Raw genomic sequence first — 23,648 nt, forward strand, 5'->3', positions numbered from 1 at the left:
GCTCATATACAATTCAATAATCAATCTCAATACAACTTTGACGGCGTAACGGCGTGATTCTCGGTACCGGTCAACTCAATCTCAACAAAACAATAGCCACAACTCATCATCTTCATAATATACTTATCAAAACACAATATAACATGCTCAACTCTTCCAATCAATATCGATATACATGCTGGAAATTCAATGTATAGCATATGGTATCTGAAAATCAATCCGGTAACGTTTCTACGATGCTCATACTATCAAGAACACATATTCGAACTCAAATCTGAATTTCTCTAACACATGAATTTCGAACCATGCTGAAACTGTACAATACTTACATCCTTAGATAGCTCTTGTTGCAAGGACTCCAAATCCGGTTTCGGAATTAAAATCGAACGAACAAATCGTGCACAAACTAATTTCTAAAGGATGAAAACTTGAAGCTATTCCATGGGGATTCTCGGTTCTTGCTCTGGAACACTTTCTGAAATGAAGACTCAGCAGCTTGTCATATATATATACGTGCCATGTGTCAACACGAAATTCAGAGGTGGCATTTTCGCATGCACACCGCGGGTGCGGCAACTCAAGAGTGCGGGTGCGCTGAGCTCACGGCAAATTCATTTTAAAGTGTGACACTCAGACCGCGGGTGCGGTCCTTACATGACCGCGGGTGCGGTCTCACACCGCGGGTGCGGTCACGCTAACACCGCGGGTGCGGTGTCTGTTCGCAAAATACCACAAATTTCTGTCACCTACACCGCGGGGGCGGTAATCTAAGCACCGCGGGGGCGGTGTGGCTTCAGCCATGCCTTCAAAATTCTCATTTTTCATGTCATGCATAATCTTCTTCAATTCTCACATCGATGACACGGATAATTCTCGAGCCTTACACCAACCTTCTTTGGAGGGTGCACGCCCTAGCATTGTGAGGCCTATCGTGCGGGCAAATCACTTCGAAATCAAGCCAGCCATAATCCAGATGATTCAGAACACGGTCCAATTTGGAGGAACTGCAATGGATGACCCAAACACGCACATCGCGGATTTTCTTGAAATCTGCGATACTTTTAAATTCAATGGAGTTTCTGATGATGCTGTTAGGTTGCGTTTATTTCCTTTTTCTTTACGTGATAAAGCTAAGGCATGGTTAAATTGTTTGCCTGTAGGGTCGATCGCTACATGGGACGACATGGCGAAAGCCTTTCTCATCAAATACTTCCCTCCCTCCAAGACCATGAAGCTGCGGGCAGACATTACAACATTTGCTCAATTCGATCAGGAATCTCTATATGAGGCATGGGAACGCTTCAAGGATCTACTACGAAGATGCCCACATCACGAGTTACCACGTGGGTTAGTCGTTAAAACATTTTATTATGGTTTGCTTACTCCTAACTGTACTATGATAGATGCGGCTGCATGTGGAAACCTGTTGAGAAAGACTGCGGAGGAAGGATATGAATTGTTAGAGGAGATGGCTGCTAGCAGCTATCATCCTCAATCTGAAAGGAACAACCAGCGGAGAAGTGCAGGAGTTCACCAGGTAACTGATTTTTCTGCTATTACTGCACAACTTGATGCTTTAAACAGGAAAATAGACGGCTTGAATGTGAGTGGCACGCCGATGCGTCTTCAAGAGATATTCTGTGAAAAGTGTGGAGGAGAACACTATGTGAAAGACTGTCAAGATGGAAATCCCTTCTATGTGCAAAATGAGGCGCCGGTGAATCAAGTGGGAGTCCAAAACCGCCAAAGGAATGACCCTTATTCGAACACATACAATCCTGGGTGGAGGCAACATCCCAACTTCTCATGGGGTGGTCAAAACAGTCAGAATAGACCGCAAGGAGGACAACAATATGGGAAACAACCGATGTACAGATCCGATCCTCCTAGAGAAGAAAAGTCCAACTTGGAGCAAATGATGTCTAAGTTTATTTCTTCCTTTGAAACTAGACTTCAAAACCAAGATGCATCGATAAAAGGGCTCGAGAATCAAATTGGACAGTTGGCCAAGATGATAGCAAGTAGAGAGCCGGGAACCTTGCCAAGTAATACCGAGACTAATCCAAAAGAGCAAGTGAAGGCCATTGAGTTGAAGAGTGGGAAAATCTTGGAGTCGAAGGGAAAGGAAAAAATTCAAATACCGGATGAACCGACTGAGACATCCAAAGGTAAGTCTTTTAACTCCACACCAGCACCCACTGCACAACCTAAAATTGTTATACCTCCTCCTTTTCCTGCAGCATTGAAAAAAGCAAAACTAGATGCACAATTCGGTAAGTTTCTTGAGGTATTTAAAAAATTGCATATCAATATTCCCTTCGCCGATGCTTTAATGCAAATTCCTAGTTATGCTAAATTCTTGAAGGACATATTGGCTAATAAAAGGAAGCTGGAGGATCACATGACAGTTAACTTAACTGAAAATTGCTCCGCTTTGGTGCAAAACAAAATCCCACCGAAACTAAAAGACCCAGGGAGTTTCTCTATTCCTTGCATGATTGGTGATGTTGTTTTTCACAAAGCTTTGTGTGATCTTGGTGCAAGTATTAATCTTATGCCTTTATCTGTGTTTAGGAAACTTGGGTTGGGAGAGCCCAAGCCAACGAGGATGTCGTTACAGCTGGCAGACAGATCTGTCAAGTATCCACGGGGAGTTATTGAGGATGTGCTAGTGAAAGTAGATAAGTTTATTTTTCCTGCTGATTTCGTGGTGCTAAACATGGAGGAGGATATGGAGATGCCTTGATTTTGGGGAGGCTGTTCCTTGCGACTGGCAAGGCACTGATTGATGTGCAAGAAGGGAAGTTGAGATTGAGAGTGGGCAATGAAGAGATTACTTTTGATGTTTTTAATGCACTTAAGCACACACTGCATTCTGATAGTTGTTATAGAATTGATGCTTTTGATGCCTTTGTGTCTAACTATGTGCAGGATGCTTTGAGAGATCCTTTGGAGGCTGCTATCACTACTGAATTGGAGAGAAGATGATTTGGACGACGAAAAAGCTGAAATAGTGGCATACTTGAATGCCAACCATCCATGGAGAAAGCCAATGAAGATGAGGTTTAGAAGATTTGGGAGATCGAAAAGACTTGATCCCACAGAAATCAAGCCTGGAGGAGCCACCGACGCTCGAGCTGAAGCCACTACCTCCACACCTAAAGTACGTATACCTAGGTGAGCATAACACTTTACCTGTCATTATTTCTGCTGCTTTGACAGATGTGATGGAGGACAAACTGTTGAAAGTCTTGAAAGCGCACAAGGGTGCATTTTCGTGGAAGGTGGCAGATATCAAAGGGATCAATCCATCAGTCTCTATGCACAAAATCTTGATGGAAGACAAGTACTCACCTCTTGTGCAACCTCAGAGAAGATTAAATCCAAAGATGCAAGAGGTAGTAAAGGCAGAAACGATTAAGCTTCTCGATCCAGATATTATCTATCCTATATCTGATAGTGCATGGGTAAGTCCGGTTCAGTGTGTGCCAAAGAAGGGTGGGATTACTGTGATTGAAAATGATAATAATGAACTAATACCCACCAGAACTGTTACGGGATGGCGTGTGTGCATTGATTATAGAAAATTGAATGATGCCACCCGAAAAGACCACTTTCCCCTTCCCTTTATTGATCAAATGCTAAGATGTTAGCGGGTCATGAGTTTTATTGTTTTCTAGATGGGTATTCGGGGTATAATCAAATCACCATTGCACCTGAGGACCAAGAGAAAACCACTTTCACTTGTCCTTATGGAACTTTCGCTTTTCGCCGCATGCCATTTGGTCTTTGTAATGCTACTGCCACATTTCAACGTTGCATGACCGTTATATTCCATGATATGATAGAAACTTTTCTTGAAATTTTTTTAGATGACTTCTCTATTTTCGGCCCTTCTTTTGATGACTGTTTGCAGAACTTGAGGGTGGTGTTGGTGAGATGTGAGGAGACGAATTTGGTGCTGAATTGGGAAAAGTGCCACTTCATGGTACAAGAGGGAATTGTCCTAGGGCACAAGATTTCGGAGCACGGAATAGAGGTGGATAAGGTGAAAGTTGAAGTCATCACGAACTTGCCACCTCCGGCGTCCATAAAGGGAGTTAGAAGTTTTCTAGGCCACGCCGGTTTTTATCGGCGTTTTATAAAAGATTTTTCAAAAATTGCCGAACCTCTATCTTCCTTACTTATGAAAGATGTGCCATTTGATTTCAATTCTAACTGTTTGCAGGCATACGAGGATTTAAAGAAGCGCTTGGTGACGGCTCCTGTCTTGGTGGCACCGGATTGGGATCTGCCCTTCGAGATCATGTGCGATGCCAGTGATGCTGCGGTTGGTGCTGTCCTCGGCCAAAGACGGAACAAGGTATTCCACACTATATACTATGCAAGTAAGACTCTAGACGAAGCACAATTAAATTATGCCACCACTGAAAAAGAGTTACTTGCAGTAGTGTTTGCACTTGATAAATTTCATGCATATCTTGTTTTGTCAAAAGTCATTATTTACACAGACCACTCTGCACTGAAATATTTGCTTGCTAAAAAAGATGCAAAGCCACGCTTACTTCGGTGGATCTTACTGTTACAAGAGTTTGATTTGGAAATAAAAGATAAGAAAGGTGTTGAGAATGTGGTGGCGGATCATTTATCTAGACTAGAGCTTGTTAGTAATGACTGTGTAGATCAAGCTAATAATGATTGGTTTCCTGACGAGCAACTGTTTGAGATGAAACATTGTCCATGGTATGCAAATTTCGCTAACTTTCTTGTCACAGGCACACCTCCACCAAACCTATCGTTTCACCAACGAAAGAAATTCTTTTCTGACGTGAAATACTATTTTTGGGAGGAACCGTTTTTGTTTAAAATTTGTGCAGATTCCATGATAAGACGGTGTGTTGCGGAGGAAGAGTTTGATCAAATTCTCAACCATTGCCATGACCGTGAGGTAGGTGGTCATTTCGGACCAACAAGGACGGCATCCAAGGTACTTGAATGTGGCTTTTATTGGCCAACTCTCTTTAAAGATGCTCGTTCTTATGTGTTACATTGTGATAAATGCCAACAGTCAGGTAACATCTCTAACCGTCATGAAATGCCTTTAAATAATATCATTGAATGTGAGGTTTTTGATGTGTGAGGAATAGACTTCATGGGACCGTTCCCCAGTTCTTTCACGAAAAAATACATCTTGGTTGCGGTGGATTATGTGTCTAAGTGCGTGGAGGCGGAAGCGTATGCCACTAATGATGCTCAAGTGGTCCTAAAATTTTTGAAGAAAAACATTTTTAACCGATTTGGAACACCACGAGCAATCATTAGTGACGGTGGCACGCATTTTTGCAACAAACTATTTGAAATACTTTTGAGCAAATATGGTGTCACACATAAAATCTCTACCCCTTATCACCCCAGACGAGTGGGCAAGTGGAGGTGTCTAACCGAGAGATAAAGCGAATTTTGGAGAAAGTAGTAGGTGTCAGTAGGAAGGATTGGTCGGTGAGATTAGATGATGCTTTTTGGGCATATAGGACTGCTTTTAAAACACCTATAAGCACTACGCCGTATAGGCTTTTGTTTGGTAAAGCATGTCATCTACATGTAGAGTTAGAGCATCGCGCATACTGGGCCACAAAAGCACTGAACTTTAATTTTACTGATGCAGGTGAACAACGTTTGCTTCAACTAGATCAGTTGGAGGAATTCCGGAATCTGGCCTATGATCTAGCACTGTCATACAAAGAAAAGACAAAGAAGGCTCATGATAGGCGGATCATCGAAAGAGAATTTAAAGAGGGGGAAAGTATCCTACTCTACAACTCCCGGTTGGGACTGTTTCCCGGAAAATTGAAGTCACGATGGTCTGGTCCATTCGTGATTTCCAAAGTTTACTCATCGGGAGTTGTAGAATTGAAAGATGGAAAGGATGGGATATTTACGGTCAATGCCCAACGCCTGAAGCACTACAGGGGTGGCACAGTTGAGCCACAACTTGGAATCAGCCGGTTCCAAGACAATTCAAACTGAGACCGGACGACAGTCTAGATCTCGACGATAAATGGAGAACTTATTTTTCTTGCCCTTCTCTTGCATTTAATTTAATTTTCTTTTCCTTTCTTGTCAGTATATCTTATTTTATTTTAGTGTCGTGTCATTTTTAATTTAAAAAAAAAAGTAAAGTGTTAATTTTCCCGAGAACTCGGCGCTCGGGCGGTAATTTTTTACCGCTCGAGCGCGACGCAAATGCAAAATATCCAGAGAGCTCGGCGCTCGGGCGGTATTCTTTTACCGCTCGAGCGCGAACCTTTGCCTCTAATATTTTTTTCCCCGAGGACTCGGCGCTCGAGCGGTATTCTTTTACCGCTCGAGCGCGACTGCTTTTAAGTTGCGATTTCCCCTTTCCCCTTTCATTCTGCGCGCACCCTACCCCCCAAATCCCTAACTCCCCCTCACTCTCCTCTTCAATTTTCGTGTGCAGGTGGTCGATTCCTCCCCCAATCCTCGGCAAGGCGAATATTCTTCGTAGGGACGCACACGGATTCCATCACTCGGGTTTTCTTCTCCGGGCACCACTCCATCTTCACACCATGGCCCCAAAGAAACAAAGAGGTAACCCCGGTTCTTCCTCTTCCTCTTCCTCATTTGATAGAACATGTTTTGTAAGTGTGGCGGCTAGGGAGAGATATGATCATGCTAAAATACATAGAAATCCCATAGCCGAGAGGGGATTTCGTCGCACTTTTGAAGATAGACACATGCCACCTATTGTGGAATTAGAAAGAAGGGGATGGGACAAATTTAGCGAGCAACCTAAGGCGGCTGTGGTGTCAGGGGTTAGGGAATTCTACGCCAATGCCGTTGAACGAACTGATAGTAGGGCATTTGTGAGAGGAAAACTTGTGCCGTTTGATTCGGCCATGATTAACGCCCTCTTGGAAACGGCCGAGGTCGATGACTCTAATTTCCAGGCATTGGTGGTTAATCCCGACTACAACCTGATTATCGAGACTCTGCGCCACCCGGGTGCGATGTGGAAACCATTGAGTGGATCGCCGAGCTGTTTTGAGGAGAAATACTTGAGAACTGATATTGCCTTGTGGTATTTGTTTGTGGCCCGACGGATGATGCCAGTCTCGCACAAAAGCGAGGTGCAAAAGGAGCGTGCGGTGTGACTTTTTGCGTTGCACCGAGGAGATGACATCGATGTGGGAAAACTTATCAACTCGCAAATCATACTGAGCGCCCACAACAGCCACATAGGTCTTTTCTTCCCGACCATCATTTCCGAATTGTGTGCACGGGCCGGGGTGCACTTCAGGGACGACGAGGAGTGGCTTCAACCGATGAAGCCAATTTGTCAGGAGGATGAACAACGAAAAAGGGCAAAACGACGGGCGGACTTTCCCCCTCGGGCGGAGGATGCCGGTGGGTCAAGCACTGCCGTCCCACAACGTCGGCCACCACAACCCCCCAGGCGGACTCAGAATGATAAGATGGATGAAAATCTCGCCTTCCAAGCGCATCAGAGTCAGTTCAACTCTTACGTCGCGGACCATTTATCTCACATTGACTCCATGATGCGCTCTTTGCTTGTGCACGGGGGCGTTGACCCGTACAACCATCCCACCGAGGCCGCTACCTCCTCCCCCATTCCAGTTCCAGTATGATTATTCTCAGAATGGGGAGGCCGCAGGAGTGCAACCACCGGAGCAGGATGAGGAGGAGCAGTGATCATGGGAGTTTACTGTTTCCCCTACTTCGCACTTTTATTTCTTTGCCGCATTTCTATTTTTCTTTCTCACCGTTGTTTATATCTAGAATGTTTTAACTTTCATGTTTATTAGTCTGCATTTGTGTTTGCATTTCTGTGTTTGACTCTTTTGTGCAATGGGGACATTGCACACGTCTAGTATGAGGGGGTCGTCGTATATCTTCTTCTTCGTTTGCGTTCGTCTTTGTCTTGCATGAGTATCAGTGATGGTGATATTAGTAAATTGATAGCCATTGATGATTTTGGGTTAAACGAACTGCATATTACTTAGTCCTATCACTCGTTATGAATACCCTAGTGAATTGAAAATTTTCCTATGCGCACATAGTGGGTGTATTAGTAGTGTAAACGACAGTCGAGTTTAAGAATCTGTGGGAGAAACTGAAAAAACATGATATGCAAGTCGAACTTGAGTAAATTTTTGTTGACAGTCGTGACCGACCAGTGACATGAAGTAGACTAAATCACTTGAGTCCACCGAAATAATGTTCGTCCCAATTGTGCACAATACCTCAAGAGTTATCCCTAAGCCAAATAAACAAACGTTCCATATTCTCAAAACCTAGGGAGTACACTTGAGAAAATTATGCACTAAAAAAATATATATATAATAGTATTGTGAATGAAAAAATGGGATGTAAGGTGTGGGGGAGCCAAAAAGGGATGAAATCCTATCCCAAGGCTAAATAGATGGAGATGTAAGGCGTTGAGGAATGTCAGAAAAAAATTCTTACAAGTGCATAATGAAAATGATCAATGTACGTCCCACTTGTTGAGCCGTTTGAAACCTCATGATATTGACTCCCTACTTCCCGTGGTAAACCTCGAAATTTTGCCGCTTTGTGTTCACTTGTTGGTCGCAACTAGAAACAGAACTCGGGATAGGAAGACTTGCATTGAATTGTTGATTTGGTGACTCACATGATTTGCAAACAAAACTGTCTGAAGCACGAGCCAGTGAGACCCACAGCACACACACGAACACACGTTCTGGTAAAATCAAAGTGCTATAAGGTGCTTTAAAATGGGTATTGATGAATGTTGTGATTTGACTAATTGGATGTGGTTCAAACACCCGCTGAGGCAGGAGATACCGGTTTGCTACTTCACCATCAGTTTCGTTAGTTTAATTCTTTCATTTTGTGTTTGTCTCGTATTTTGGTGGTGGTCTGTAACCTATTTTGCTTGAGGGCAAGCAAAAGGTTAGTATGAGGGGGTTGATAGGTGTGGTTTTTACGCGTTTTATTGCATTAGTTTTAGTTGTGTTTGCATTGTGCATGCATGCATTTCATTTACATTTTGTTCATTTTAGAGTAATCAATTGCATATTATCATATCTCACTATTGGGTGATTAATTTGCAAGAAAAACGGCCGGAAGAACTAAAATCGGAGCCAAGTGCCAAGTCAAGACAATAAGGGCAGAAGAGTTGGCGCTCGGTCGGTGAAATTGTACCTGCCCGAGCGCGAGAGGTGAAAGGCCGAGAAAATTCTATAGAAAGGTTGGCGCTCGAGCGGTAATTCTTACCGCCCGAGCGCGAATGCCGCACATCCCAAGAGATTTTACAGAAGGTGTGGCGCTCGAGCAGTACTTTTCTACCGCCCGAGCGCCACCTATTTTTGGAAAATATCATGCTCGATTCCATTCCTTATTTTCTGAAGGAAATGATATTGTAAGGTTTTTTGGGGACGACTGGGGGATGATTCAGACTTTATGCTTCAGCCGTCAAGAGTTTTAGAGAGCACTTTCGCGCTTGGATTGAAGATTTGAAGATTCCGGGCATCGTTTCTTGCGTTTTTCGTCAATTCTCGTATTTCTAACTTTGTTTTCATCTTTTAAACTTTGTTTTGTTTATTTTGATCATGAATTCTAGTAGCTAAACTTTATTATTTGTTGGGATAAAAGGCGATCCTACCCCGAACGTTGATTTGAATTAATTTATATTTCGATTGTGCGTTATTCTTGATTTTACTACTGTTTTACTGTGTCATTAAAGCGTAGCTAACTTTAACGACGTTTTCATATCACGAGTGAGTTCGAGAGAATAACGAGTGATAGGATCGAGTAGTATAATCCGCGGATATACAATTTACATAGATATATGAAATTGGATACGTGCCGATAGTCATAGTCCTTAGGGTCGAAAACTAGGGGATTTCATAGATCGAAATGCGATTTGCTCTTGATAAATAATTAAAGACATCTAATTACTTCATTGAGTAGAATTAGTTTGGCATAGCTCGAGAGAGTATGTTCAATAGATTAGGAAATCTTGTCGGAAGCGTAGATCACGATCGAACGAATTAATTAATAAACGAGGGGTAGGTGAACCGAGATTCCCAACAAATCCATTTTTCACTGAAATTTTACTCAACCATTTTAGACTTTACATTTCATTACTTGATTTTGAATCTTTTTATTTGCATGTTTATTTAATGTTAGTAGTAATATACAATCAATCAATTTTTCGTTGCTAAAGATTTGATAACGACAAATAACAATTGTAAAACACAGTCTTCAGTGGAACGATACTCGTACTCACGTACACTATATTATAATTTGACATCGTGCACTTGCGATTAATTTTGAGCATACAAAATCATATTTTTATTGGGGATTTTATTGTGCAAGTTTTGCTCGATCAAGTATCGATTGAAAAAATATCTAATTGGTCACGAGTACTCCCTTCTTAAATGTTTTCTTCCACAAGAGTTTCAATAAGATTTTCATCTTCACTTTCATCTCCTTTGTCGTGTGGTTGCTTACAAAGATTAAACACATTAAGCTCCAAGGTCATGTTACTAAATGACAACTTCATTATTCCATTCCTGCAATTTATAAGAGCAATAGAAGTTGCTAAAAATGGACGACCTAAAATTACAGAAATTGCATTACAAGCTTCAATAGGTTGTGTATCTAAAACTATGAAATCGACAGGATATACAAAGTTATCAACTTGGACCAACATGTCTTCTACCATACCTCTTGGCACTTTAACAGATCTATCAGCAAGTACTTTAACAGATCTATCAGCAAGTAAAAGTGTTACCGAAGTATGTTTTAACTCGCCTAGATTGAGTTCTTGATAAACTGAATATGGAAGTAAATTCACACTAGCTCCAAGTTCAAGCAATGCTTTTTTAATTTTTCGTTCTCCAATAATACAAGAAATAGTAGGACAACCTGGGTCTTTGTATTTCAAAGTATTATTATTTTGAATGATTGCACTTACTTGTTCGGCTAAAAATGCTTTCTTTTTCACATTCAATTTTCTTTTCACAGTGCACAAGTCTTTCAAAAATTTGGCATATGATGGTACCTGTTTTATTGCATCTATAAAGGAATATTAACTTTTACTTGTTTAAAAATATCATATATATCAGAATTCAAATTTGATTTTTTTTGTATTTCAATGCATGAGGGAATGCTGGTGACACTGTCTGTTGAACCTCCTCTTCGCAATTTATGGGTTCCACTTCCTTACCCTTTGAAGTTGATTTATCATCATCTTCACAAGGTTCAAGAATGGATTTTTACACAACCTTACCACTTCGAAGGGTAATAACAGATTTTACCTGATCCATCGGTTGAGTTCCAGAAGTTCCAGTTTGTGAATGATGATCCTTGGGATTAGGCAGAGGTTGTGAAAGAAATTTACCTTTTTCATGAACATTAAGTGCAGATGCAAATTTAGCAAGAGTATCTTTCAAATCTGTCCATGGTTTGAGAAGTTTGAGTATTGATAGACTCTTGCTTTGCAATGAAAGAATTCAATAAATCTTCAAAATTCCTTTTAGGTGGAGGAACATAAGGTGCATAATTTTGAAAATTTTGTTGATTTTGAAAATGTGGTTGCGGAAATTGTGCAGCATTATCATTCCTCCAACTAAAATTTGGATGATTTCGCCAACCTGGATTGTAATTTTGAGAAAATGGTTCAAAATTTGGCCTTTTGAAATTGTTCAAAACATTGGTTGTTCATGGAGACATTCTTTAAAAGAGGGCAAAGTGGGAAAATCTTTTGTAAAATGATTTCTTGTATCACAGATGTGACACACAATTTCTTGAACAAATTTTAATTGACCATTCTTTTTCAATTCAAGTGCCTCAACTTTTCTTGCCAAAGAGGTAAATCTAGCTTGAAGATCATGTTCATCTTTGAGAGTGTACATACCTCCACCAGATGTAGGAGATTGAATCTTGTTTGATGGTTCGATTGTACCTCTAGTGTCCAAATTTTGAGCATTTTCAGCTAATGAATCGAGATACTCGATTGCCTCGTTGGATCTTTATCTTCAAATGTTCCATTACACATAAATTCAACCATTTGCCTATCTTTAGGTGTTAAGCCTTCATAAAATTGAGAAACAACTCTCCAAATTTCAAAACCATGATGTGGAAAAAGATTAAGCAATTCTTTGTATCTATCCCAACACTGATAAAAAGTTTCTCCTTGTTTTTGAGTGAAAGTGATGATTTACCTTTTGAAAGAATTTGTTCTATGCGATGGAAAAAACTTTTTCAAAAATTGTTGTTGCAATTCATCCCAAGTTCGAATGGATCCCGATCTAAGATTTTGTAGCCAAGTTTTAGCTTTATCTTTTAAAGAAAAAGGAAAAAGCTTAAGTCGAATGGTGTTCATGCTACAATTTAGATAATTATATGTGTTGCACACTTCTTCAAACTCTCGTAAATGCATGTATGGATTTTCAGAATCTAAGCCATGAAAATTGGGTAAAAGTTGGATAATACCAGGCTTAAAATTGAAATGAGATGCATCAGGGGAAAAACTAGACATGAAGGTGCACTAGTACGTGTAGGATTCATGTGATCTCTAAGTGTTCTTCGTCTCATGATCATGTTGAGATTGAATTTAATCTTTATTTTCTTGGATGGGTTCTTCCGCCATGTTTTGTAAAAATAAAGGGTTATTTTGAATAAGTCGACCACTAAGTGTACGTGACCAAATGCTCATGCAAATGCAAAAGAATAAAAACGCACAAAAGCAATAAAAATTCAAATAAAGAAAAATAAACTATAAAGGAAATTAAATAGACTTCAAATTAAATTATACTTCCCCGGCAACGGCGCCAAAAACTTGTTGCGACTCTGATTGTTGCACTCCCAAGAGCAGGTTGTCCACAAGTAGTATAATTCGGTGAGTCCGATATCGTATTCACAGGGAAGCTAAGGTAATTACAAGTCCACTACAATGTCTTTTTGTTTTGTCTTGTTTTTGTTTCTTTTTAATTTTAATTGTTTGAATTTTTAATGGGTAAATTTTAATTGTTCAAATTTTAATTTAAGTAGTTGAGATTAAAGGATCAACTCTTGGTATTTTAATAAAATTAATATTAACGAACAATATTGAAATCCACTTAATAAAATGGTTTCAATATATTAAATAATCATATTTATATTATGTCATATATTATTATCTTATAAGTATATAATATATACCAAAACTTATAAATGTGGTCAAGTATTTATTGTGCTATATATATTTGTAAACACTAAATCAAGGTTCCCACTTTAAATAGTTGGTAAGACCAAACTAACATTTAAATGGTACCAAGAAATTAATATTATGATATATTCATATATAGTAAATTAAGGTTCCCACTTTAAATGGTTGGTAAAACCAAACTAACATTTAAATGGTACCAAGAAATTAATATTTAATATATTCATATGTAATAAATCAATGAATCTACTTTAAATGGTTGGTAATACCAAACTAACATTTAAATGGTTCCAAGAATTTAGTGTAACATATAGCAAAAATAAATCAAAACTCCCACTTATAAGTAGGGTATAAAAATACTTAAAGAAATAAATATAACATAAACAATAAATAATGATTAAATAATATAAAACATAGATTCTTGCCTATTAGTAACCTTATTATCATGCCAAGAGTTTCACCTTTTCATCTCAACTTTAGGAAGTTAGCTATTCATTATTCAAAGTGTAAAACTTTGAATATAAAATTATCATGCTAATTATATTTAAATGAAGAAATAAAGGAAAAATATAGAGAGAAATATTATGAACTCAAAGGTTTGTTCATAGAATGAGGGATATCTCAATACATTACAATGCACCCCTATTTATAGCCGAATTTGGGGGAGACAACCACAAATAAAATATTATTTTTTTACACAAAAGTCTTCATTGGTGTTCCAAGATATTATATTATATTACACATTACTTTTGAAAATTTTCTTCTCCGAATTCGCTTCTTCACATAAAAAGAAACATGTGGATAATTGAGTTGTCTACATTTGAAACTCCAAGTTTATTCTTCTTTTATCGAACCTGTAAAAAATAGTAAAAACTTGTAATTACACAACAACTTATATTTTATACAATTTATTATAAAACATATAATATTTAAACATTTAATAAAACAAAAAATATATATTTATATTATAAACATTTAATTAATGTACAATTTTTATGTTTATCAGTCTCCATTGAGGAATGCAGTCTTTACATCCATTTGATATATCTCATAGTCATACAATGCTGCTATGGCTAATAGTATTCTAATGAACTTAAACATAGCAACTGATGAAAAAAGTTTCCTCATAGTCAACTCCTTGTCTTTGAGTATAACCTTTTGCAACCACTCTTGCTTTGAAGGTCACTACCTTCCCATACGCCCCAAGCTTTCTTTTGTAGGTCCATTTGCATCCTACAGGAACGATTCCCTCATGTGGATCCACTAATGTCCAGACTTGATTTGGATATATAGAGTCCATTTCTGACTGCATGGCTTCAAACCATTTGGTTGAATCAGTATCAGATATTGCTTCTTTGAAATTCATTGGATCACATCCAACACAATGCTTATCATGGCTTTGTTCATGAAGAAGCGTATATCTTGAAGGTGGTCTAATAACCCTATCAGACTGTAAGGCCCGAGATTCTGATTAACGTAATCTGAAATGATTTGGCGATAATTAATACGATCTATTGGTAATTGAGATGTAATTATAGACGGAAAGGATCAGACTAGGAAAGACGAAAGAATAAGTGAGGTATGTGCGAGGAAGAGCCCTCGCGCATATTCACGACCCAGCCGGGTGCATATGCGCGAGGTAGGCAGAGCACCTCGTGCATATACGCGACTAGGATCCGCGCATGTGCGCGAGGGTTGCAGAGAATTGTGAAGGATTCCTCGCGTATATGCGCCGAGCATGGGCGCGCATATGCGCGAGTGTGTGTGTTCACGAGAGAGTAGGTCTCACGCATATGCGCGGCGATGGGGAACGCACATGTGCCGAGCTGCCGAGAATTTTATGCGCCGAGACACAGTGTCTCGCGCATATGCGCCGACAGTGGTCGCGCATATGCGCGAGACGTACAGCATGAAGATCGAGCCACTTGCCCGTAGCCATGCATGATATATATGGATATCAACCTTGATTTTAGCAGAAGGCAAGGGAAGAGAAATCGAAAGGTCCGAGGAAAATTTCTTCAAATTGTAGAAATTGTGATTTGCGAGATCCGGTCGTTAGAATTGAAATCCGACTTCAGTACCGAGTTTCTATCGGCGAGAGCTATAACAGGACGTAAGTTTTGTTACGTTCTGATATCTTTTGAAATTATGATATTGGGGGAATCATGTTTTGATTGATATATTGTGTTCTGGATATTCTGATCAGTATATAATCGAAGTCAGAATCGAAGAACAGACTATGTATGTAATTGTTATGATTTTATGAAGCGATACGATTGAGATTGTGCAGATTTGATATTATGATCTGTTATTGTTGAGATTATGGGTTGTACTGATACTATTTGTGAGCCGTGTTATTATATCTATGATATTGAGATTAACGGGGTTATCGAGATTGTATAGCTATGCCGTCGAAACACCAGTAGATTTGTATTGATCATGATTCAGTATTGATTAGGATTGTATCGTTCTGTCGTGACGTTGATCAGATTATGTCTTGATTTGCGTATTGATCAGAACATGCCTGGAATTGAGCTGTGTATTGACATAGTCTATTCGATATTGTCATTTCAAATTGGATATGGACAGATTTGACTTCGAGACTTCGACTTCGTCAGACCGAGAAGAGAAAGGTATAAATTGATGTTGATACGGGATTGCACACTATTCGACTTGAGTTTCCCAAAATCACATACTTCATCCTATTGCATTGATATTTTCAATTGATGTGATTGATATCTCTGGTTTATTGATTTATGTACTGAGTCATAGGCTGATGCGCCTAGTCGTAGAAGATTGATCTCGTGACAGAGGTACCAAATAGTGATGGAATCGTCACTGGGCCATTGCACATTGTCACAGACGTTTGGCAGGATATGCCAGAGCAGATATGCTTAGATGATTGGCCGTTATGCCAGGGCGGATGTGCCTAGTCTGTGGCTGATTCGCCAAGACACCGGATGTTTGGCTATATCGGAGTGGATAGAATTGGAGTTTCTTCTATTACTGATGTTCGATATGGAAAGAGCCAAAGTCCGTGAATAAGAACGTACCACCACCCCGATCGGGAGTGTAGATGGGTGTATGTTCTTATTCAGATCCGGATCCCTAGACTAGGATTGAGTCGAGTCAGAGTCGAAGAGTCACGGAGTGTGATTCAGAGTTTGTATTGAGTCATGTTTCTGATTTGATACATATTCAGAGTATGAATTACAGTTTGATATTGATTCATGTTTCTGACTTTGATACATGTTATGAATATCTATTTCATGATTTTATAACTGTTTATATGAAATGCACGTATACATGATTTATACTGGGAATATAATTATCACCGGAGTTATCCGACTGTTGTCTTGTTTGTATGTGTGCATGACAATAGGTGGGACATGATCAAGATCAGGAAGAGGATGAGAGATTATAATTAGCGTGGGGATCCGGGCCCAGAAGCAGAATAGGATTCAACACTTAATGTATAAATGTTGAACCTAGTTGAGATAGAAACATGTAGTACCTGACTTGTACTTTGATATTGACATGTATATCAGATAGATTACATTACGTTTCCGCATTTATAATTTTTTTAAAAAAAGAATTTAGTCCCACTTTTCTTAATTGTTATATTTGACATTAAGAATGATTAAGTTATGAATTAGCGTCCGGGTCCCCACAGTAGGTGGTATCAGAGCGATGGTTCCTTTAGATTGAGATAGAAGCTAGTGAGCCAGGTAGAATGAGTTTTCTTCTTTGCTTTTGAGTGCTAGCATGATTTACTGCTTTGTAATACATGTTACTTGATTTATCTGATTTGATTTGGTTATATGTATTATTGAAAGTGAATCAGAACCGATTCTTGATCATCAGTAAGATGATCAGAGGAGGACTGAAACAGGTTGTGGTATCTGGTTACTAACCCTTGTGATAATCAGATTTATTTTCTCGAAGAATCCCAGAACAGGGAAATATCTTGATTGATCTGATGGATGTGTCAGTAACTCCGATGGAAGCACAGTTACAGAGGTTTCAGTCATGTACACCGTCGATTCTGAAGGGTACTGAGGCGACTGATGATTGTGAGAGTTGGCTAGATGATACAGAGATACTGTTTGATTCACTTGAGTACCCAGATGAAAGTAGAGTTAAACTGATATGGCAACAGCTACAGGAAGTCGCAAAGAGTTGGTGGATTGCAACCAAAGAAGCCTTAGAATAGCAGGGTACCATGATTACGTGGAAAATTTTTAAAGCTGAGTTTCATAAAAGATTTCTCCCAGTATTGTACCGACAAGATAAGAGTACAGAGTTTGCTAACTTGAAACAAGGCCAGCTGAATATTGAAAAATATGTGGCAAAATTCTCTACTTTACTAAGTTTTCCTCCTCAGGTGGCTGTGATAAAGCTGTAGTTGATCAGTTCATCAGCGGATTGAATCCTAAATATCTGCATTGGTAAATGTAGAACTACCCCATTATTTTGCTGACGTCTTGAACCGGGAAAAGGGAGCTGAGGCAAGTTTGATTCAACAGCGAGGAATTTCGTATGTTGCTCACCCACAGAAACAACAACCTCTAGCTCAATTCTTGCCAGCACCGTCTAGATTTGATAGTGGCAGTAGTAGTAAAGAAAAAGATGATTTCCTGAAAGCTCGCAAGAAACAGTTTAAGAAGCTATGGAGTGGTTCCTCTAGCTCCAGCAGTTCTAGCCCGAGCTATACGGGAGTTTATTGTAGTACTTGTGGAGGAAGACATTCCACAGAGCAATGCCGAGGTGTGTTTGGTAGTTGCAACGTCTGTCGTCAGCCAGGACACTTTGCTAGAGTTTATCCACAGAGAGGTTACCAAAGATCTCAGGGAGCAGAACCATCTGGATCAGTGGCACCGCCTGATAGACAATCATTGGTTGTTTGCTCCTTCCAACCCCCGACGACTCCTCAATCACAACCAGGGCAGGACACACCTGACAAGGTAGTGGCATGTATTTGTTTTCTATACGGTTATATTGCATATGTATTGATAGATACTAATGCATTCCATACAATTACCTTTGAATGAACTGCATTGATATATGCCTTGTCTATTGAGTTATTATATGCTGTAGTATTGATCTCTTTTTGGTTGGGGAGAGGTTTTGTATCATTGATATCTGTTAGACCTTGGATACTACAGTATGACAGATATGAGATTGAGTTAAATAATATAGTACTTCGGTTGTCTAATTTTGACTACGTTATCAGTAATGATATATTGATCAAGTACAGAATTGCTAGCGATTTTGCTAGAAGGTGATAAGATTCAGACCAGATAGGACTGATGAATAGAAATGTTACGGTAAGGATTCTAGATTTAGAATTCTTTTGATATCGGCGATGTTTATGACTCAATTGTTATAGAAAGGAGCGGAGAGATTCTTTGTTTATTCAGATGATTTACTGAAATCGAGCCTATCATTGGCTGAATTGCCAATGATATATGAAATTGCTGATGTTTGCTCCGATGGGATTTCAGAATTGCTTCCAGTCAAAGAGGTAGATTTCATCATTGATTGCATAACAGGTACAGTTCCGATTTTTTTTAAATACTAGACCGATAATACTGATTGAATTGATAGATTTGAAAGACCAGGTAGAAGATTTACTAGCCGAAAGTTACATCTGATTGAGTGTTTCTCTTTGGGATGTATCAGCTATGTTTGTGAATTGATAAACGCTATATTCAGAATATTTTGATGATTCTCTGATGAGCTGATCTATGGTATTCTGGTATATTTGAAGAATATGACTGATTTTGTTAAATATCTGAATATTATATTGAATATTCTGAGAATGGGAAAATGGTATATAGAAACTGTTGAATTCTGAATCTTGATTAAGACAGCCTTTATCCGGGGTATGTTATATCTGCAGATGGTATACCGATTAATTTTAGCGCTGTTGCAATCGTGATTAGTTGGCTGATACCGATAACATTGTCAGAAATTACAGTTTTATGAGTATAGCAGATCAGTATCGATGAGTGATGTTTCGAATCTGATTGAATATTGCTGTTGTTCTGAATTCGTGTTTGAAACAGATAGTAGACAGTGGAAAATTTATATTATACAGTCCGAACCAGAGATGATTTTGAGAATTAAAGCATTGCAGAAAGTTGATCAGAATATTCAGAACTCGATAGTGACAGTCAGAACAGGGCATCGATCAGAAAATCAGATATGTGATACTGTATTTTATGTGAATAAATTATTTGTTTGTGCCAGATGTTTCGGATTTGAAACGACAGGTATTGTCTGAAGTGCACCATATTTGATTTAACATTTATTTTGATAATAGAAAGATGTATGATGATTGAAATGACAGATGTTGGGTGAAATAGATGAGATCGGATATGACTAGATTACTGAGATTTCGGCCAAAGAAATGATCAGATTGCACGAAGTGCCGAAAGTTAATTTATATTAGACCGTGATTTTCGGTTTACTTCACACTTTGGATGGAGTTATCGCAAGCTTTAAGTACGAAGGATATCTGAGTAATGCATATCATTCACCGACTGACGGACAGTCAGAGTGGATTATCCAGATCTAGGAAGATATGCGTAGAGCTGTAGTGCTTGATTTTAGCACTAATTGGAATGATTCATTGCCATGTGGTGAGTTTTCGTACGACCACAACTATCAGACGAGTATAGAGATGGCACCATTTGAGACGCTGTACGGGAAGAAGCATGGATCTCCTCTTGATTTGGAATGATATCTCGAAGATTCTGGACATTGAACCTGATATGATTAGAGATATGACTGAGAAAGTGAAGTTGATTCAGGAAAGAATGAAGGCAGCTCAAGAGAGACATACCAAATATGCCAAGGTTTGATGTAGACCATTGGTATTTGAGGCAGGAGACTAACTATTCTTGAAGATTTCTCCTTTCAGAGATACTGTCAGGCTTGGCAAGAAAGGAAATTGTCTTCACGGTATACTGGGCCGTACGAGATTCTTAAGTGGATAGGAAATTGTGCTTATTGATTCATGTGATCTCCTTCTTTATCAGGGATACCTGATATTTTTATGTATCGTTATTGAGGAGATATCTGTATGATGCTATGCACATGATTCAGGCAGACGAGGTCGAACTGGATGAGGCACTGAGTTACTTCGAGAAGCCGATTCAGATCTTTCGATCGTAAAGAAAATCAACTCTGAACGAAGATTATTCCGCTTGTGGAAGTGCAATGGAATCATTATAGAATCAAAGAAGTTATCTGGAAAACTGAGTAGACATGAGACAAAGATTCCCAGAATTGTTTTATCGATGTGAGTATTCTTATTTCACTTCTATTCTCCATTCCTTATGGTATCTGGTGGATATTGGATTTGATACCTGATTGAATTACCTGTGATTTCGAGGACGAAATCAGATTTTAGAGGGAAGAAATGTAAGGCCCGAGATTTTGATTATCGTAATTTGAAATGATTTGGCGATAATTAATACAATCTATTGGTAATTGAGATGTAATTATAGACGGAATGGATCAGACTGCGAAAGACGAAAGAAGAAGTGAGGTATGTGCGAGGAAGAAGCCCTCACGCATATGCGCGACCCAGCCGGGATATGCGTGAGGTAGGAAGAGCACCTCGCGCATATGCGTGACTAGGATCCGCGCATGTGCGCGAGGGTGGCAGAGAATTGTGAAGGATTCCTCGCGCATATGCGCCGAGCATGGGCGTGCATATGCGCGAGTGTGTGTTCACGAGACAGTAGGTCTCGCGCATATGCGCGGCGATGGGGCGTGCATATGCGCGAGCTGCCGAGAATGTTATGCGCCGAGACACAGTGTCTCGCGCATATGCACCGACGGTGGTCGCGCATATGCGCGAGACGTGCAACATGAAGATCGAGCCACTTGCCCCTAGCCATGCATGATATATATGTATATCAACCTTGATTCCAGCAGAAGGCAAGGGAAGAGAAATCGAAAGGACCGAGGAAAATTTCTTCAAATTGTAGAAATTGTGATTTTGCGAGATGCGGTCGTTAGAATTGAAATCTGACTTCAGTACCGAGTTTCTATCGACGAGAGCTATAACAGGACGTAAGTTTTGTTACGTTCTGATATCGTTTGAAATTATGATATTGGGGGAATCATGTTTTGATTGATATATTGTGTTCTGGATATACTGATCAGTATATAATCGAAGTGAAATCAAAGAACAGACTGTGTATGTATTGTTATGATTTTCTGAAGCGATACGATTGAGATTGTGCAGATTTGATATTATGATCTGTTATTGTTGAGATTATGGGTTGTATTGATACTAATTGTGAGCCGGTGTTATTATATCTATGATATTGAGATTAACGGGGTTATCGAGATTGTATAGCTATGACGTCGAAACACCAGTAGATTTGTATTGATCAGATTCAATATTGATTAGGATTGTATTGTTCTGTCGTGACGTTGATCAGATTATCTCTTGATTTGCGTATTGATCAGAACAAGCCTGTAATTGAGCTGTATATTGACATAGTCTATTCGATATTGTCATTTCAGATTGGATATGGACAGATTTGACTTCGAGACTTCGACTTCGTCAGACCGAGAAGAGAAAGGTATAAAGTGATGTTGATACGGGATTGCACAACTCGAGTCCGATTCGACTTGAGTTTCCCAAAATCACACACTTCATCCTATTGCATTGATATTTTCAATTGATGTGATTGATATCTCTGGTTTATTGATTTATGTATTGAGTCATAGGCTGATGCGCCTAGTCGTAGACGATTGATCTCGTGACAGAGGTACCAAATAGTGATGGAATCATCACTGGGCCATTGCACATTGTCACAGAGGTTTGGCAGGATATGCCAGAGCGGATATGCTTAGATGATTGGCCGTTAGGCCAGGGCGGATGTGCCTAGTCTGTGGCTGATTCACCAAGACACCGGATGTTTGGCTATATCGGAGTGGATAGAATTGGAGTTTCTTCTATTACTGATGTTCGATATGGAAAGAGCCAAAGTCCGTGAATAAGAACGTACCACCACTCCGATCGGGAGTGTAGGTGGGTGTATGTTCTTATTCAGATCGGGATCCTAGACTAGGATTGAGTCGATTCAGAGTTGAAGAGTCACAGAGTGTGATTCATAGTTTGTATTGAGTCATGTTTCTGATTTGATACATATTCAGAGTATGAATTACAATTTGATATTGATTCATGTTTCTGACTTTGATACATGTTATGAATATCTATTTCATGATTTTATAACTGTTTATATGAAATGCACGTATACATGATTCATACTGGGAATATAATTATCACCGGAGTTATCCGGCTGTTGTCTTGTTTGTATGTGTGCATGACAACAGGTGGGACATGATCAAGATCAGGAAGAGGATGAGAGATTATAATTAGCGTGGAGATCCGGGCCCAAAAGCAGAATAGGATTCAGCACTTGATGTATAAATGTTGAACCTAGTTGAGATAGAAACCTGTAGTACCTGACTTGTACTTTGATATTGACATGTATATCAGATAGATTACATTAGGTTTCCGCATTTATAATTTAAAAAAAAAAGTTAGTCCCACTTTTGTAAATTGTTATATTTGACATTAATAATGATTAAGTTATGAAATAGCGTCCGAGTCCCCACACAGACCTTCTAGGAGCTTGTACTTCAACTACTGGTTCTTGGTAAATGGGATCAAATTCTATAGTTGAGGGAGTATCTTGAATTTCTTCAAGTTCTATCATATTGCCTTTTCTATCTAATAGAAATTTCTTTTCCAAAAAGGTGGCATTTCTTGAAACAAACACTTTTGCTTCATTGGGATGATAAATATAATATCCAACAGAATTCTTTGGATATCCTACAAAGTAGCACAAAGTGGATATACTATCCAATTTGTCTCCAACTGTCTTCTTCACGTAAGCAGGACATCCCCATATTCTCATGTAAGAATACTTGGGAGTTTTTCTTATCCATATCTCATATGGTGTTTTAACCACTGCTTTAGTATGAACATTATTCAACAACATTGCTGCAGTTTCAAGCGCAAAGCCCCAAAATGATGTAGGCAATTCAGTGAATCTCATCAAGGTTCGTTACGACTTTCTAAAACACCATACAATTGTGGTGTTGCTGGTGGAGTCCATCGTGAGAGAATCTCATTCTCTTTTAGATAACCCAAAATTTCAGCACTCAAGTATTCTCCACCTCGATCTGATCGAAGTGTCTTAATACTTCTTTCTATCTGTTTTTCTACTTCAGATCTGAATTCTTTGAACCTTTCAAATGCTTCAGATTTGTGTTTCATCAAATAAACATACCAATACGAATGGTCATCAGTAAAGGTAATGAAGTAGGATTGCCCATATTTTGTGCTAACACTTAGCGGGCCACAAACGTCTGTGTGGATCAA

The 23,648-nt window shown here is 39.2% G+C and overlaps 1 non-coding gene across 1 annotated transcript; it reads right to left on the reverse strand.

The window, feature by feature from the left end:
• Positions 1-1,232: 1,232 nt before the first annotated feature.
• On the reverse strand, positions 1,233-1,338 carry LOC140842230 (small nucleolar RNA R71). The gene has a single exon (XR_012120360.1). It is a non-coding gene; the product is annotated as a small nucleolar RNA R71 (small nucleolar RNA).
• Between the last annotated feature and the right edge of the window lie 22,310 nt (positions 1,339-23,648).

This window comes from Primulina eburnea, chromosome 9 (assembly GCF_022965805.1).
Source record: "Primulina eburnea isolate SZY01 chromosome 9, ASM2296580v1, whole genome shotgun sequence".
NCBI lineage: Eukaryota > Viridiplantae > Streptophyta > Magnoliopsida > Lamiales > Gesneriaceae > Primulina > Primulina eburnea.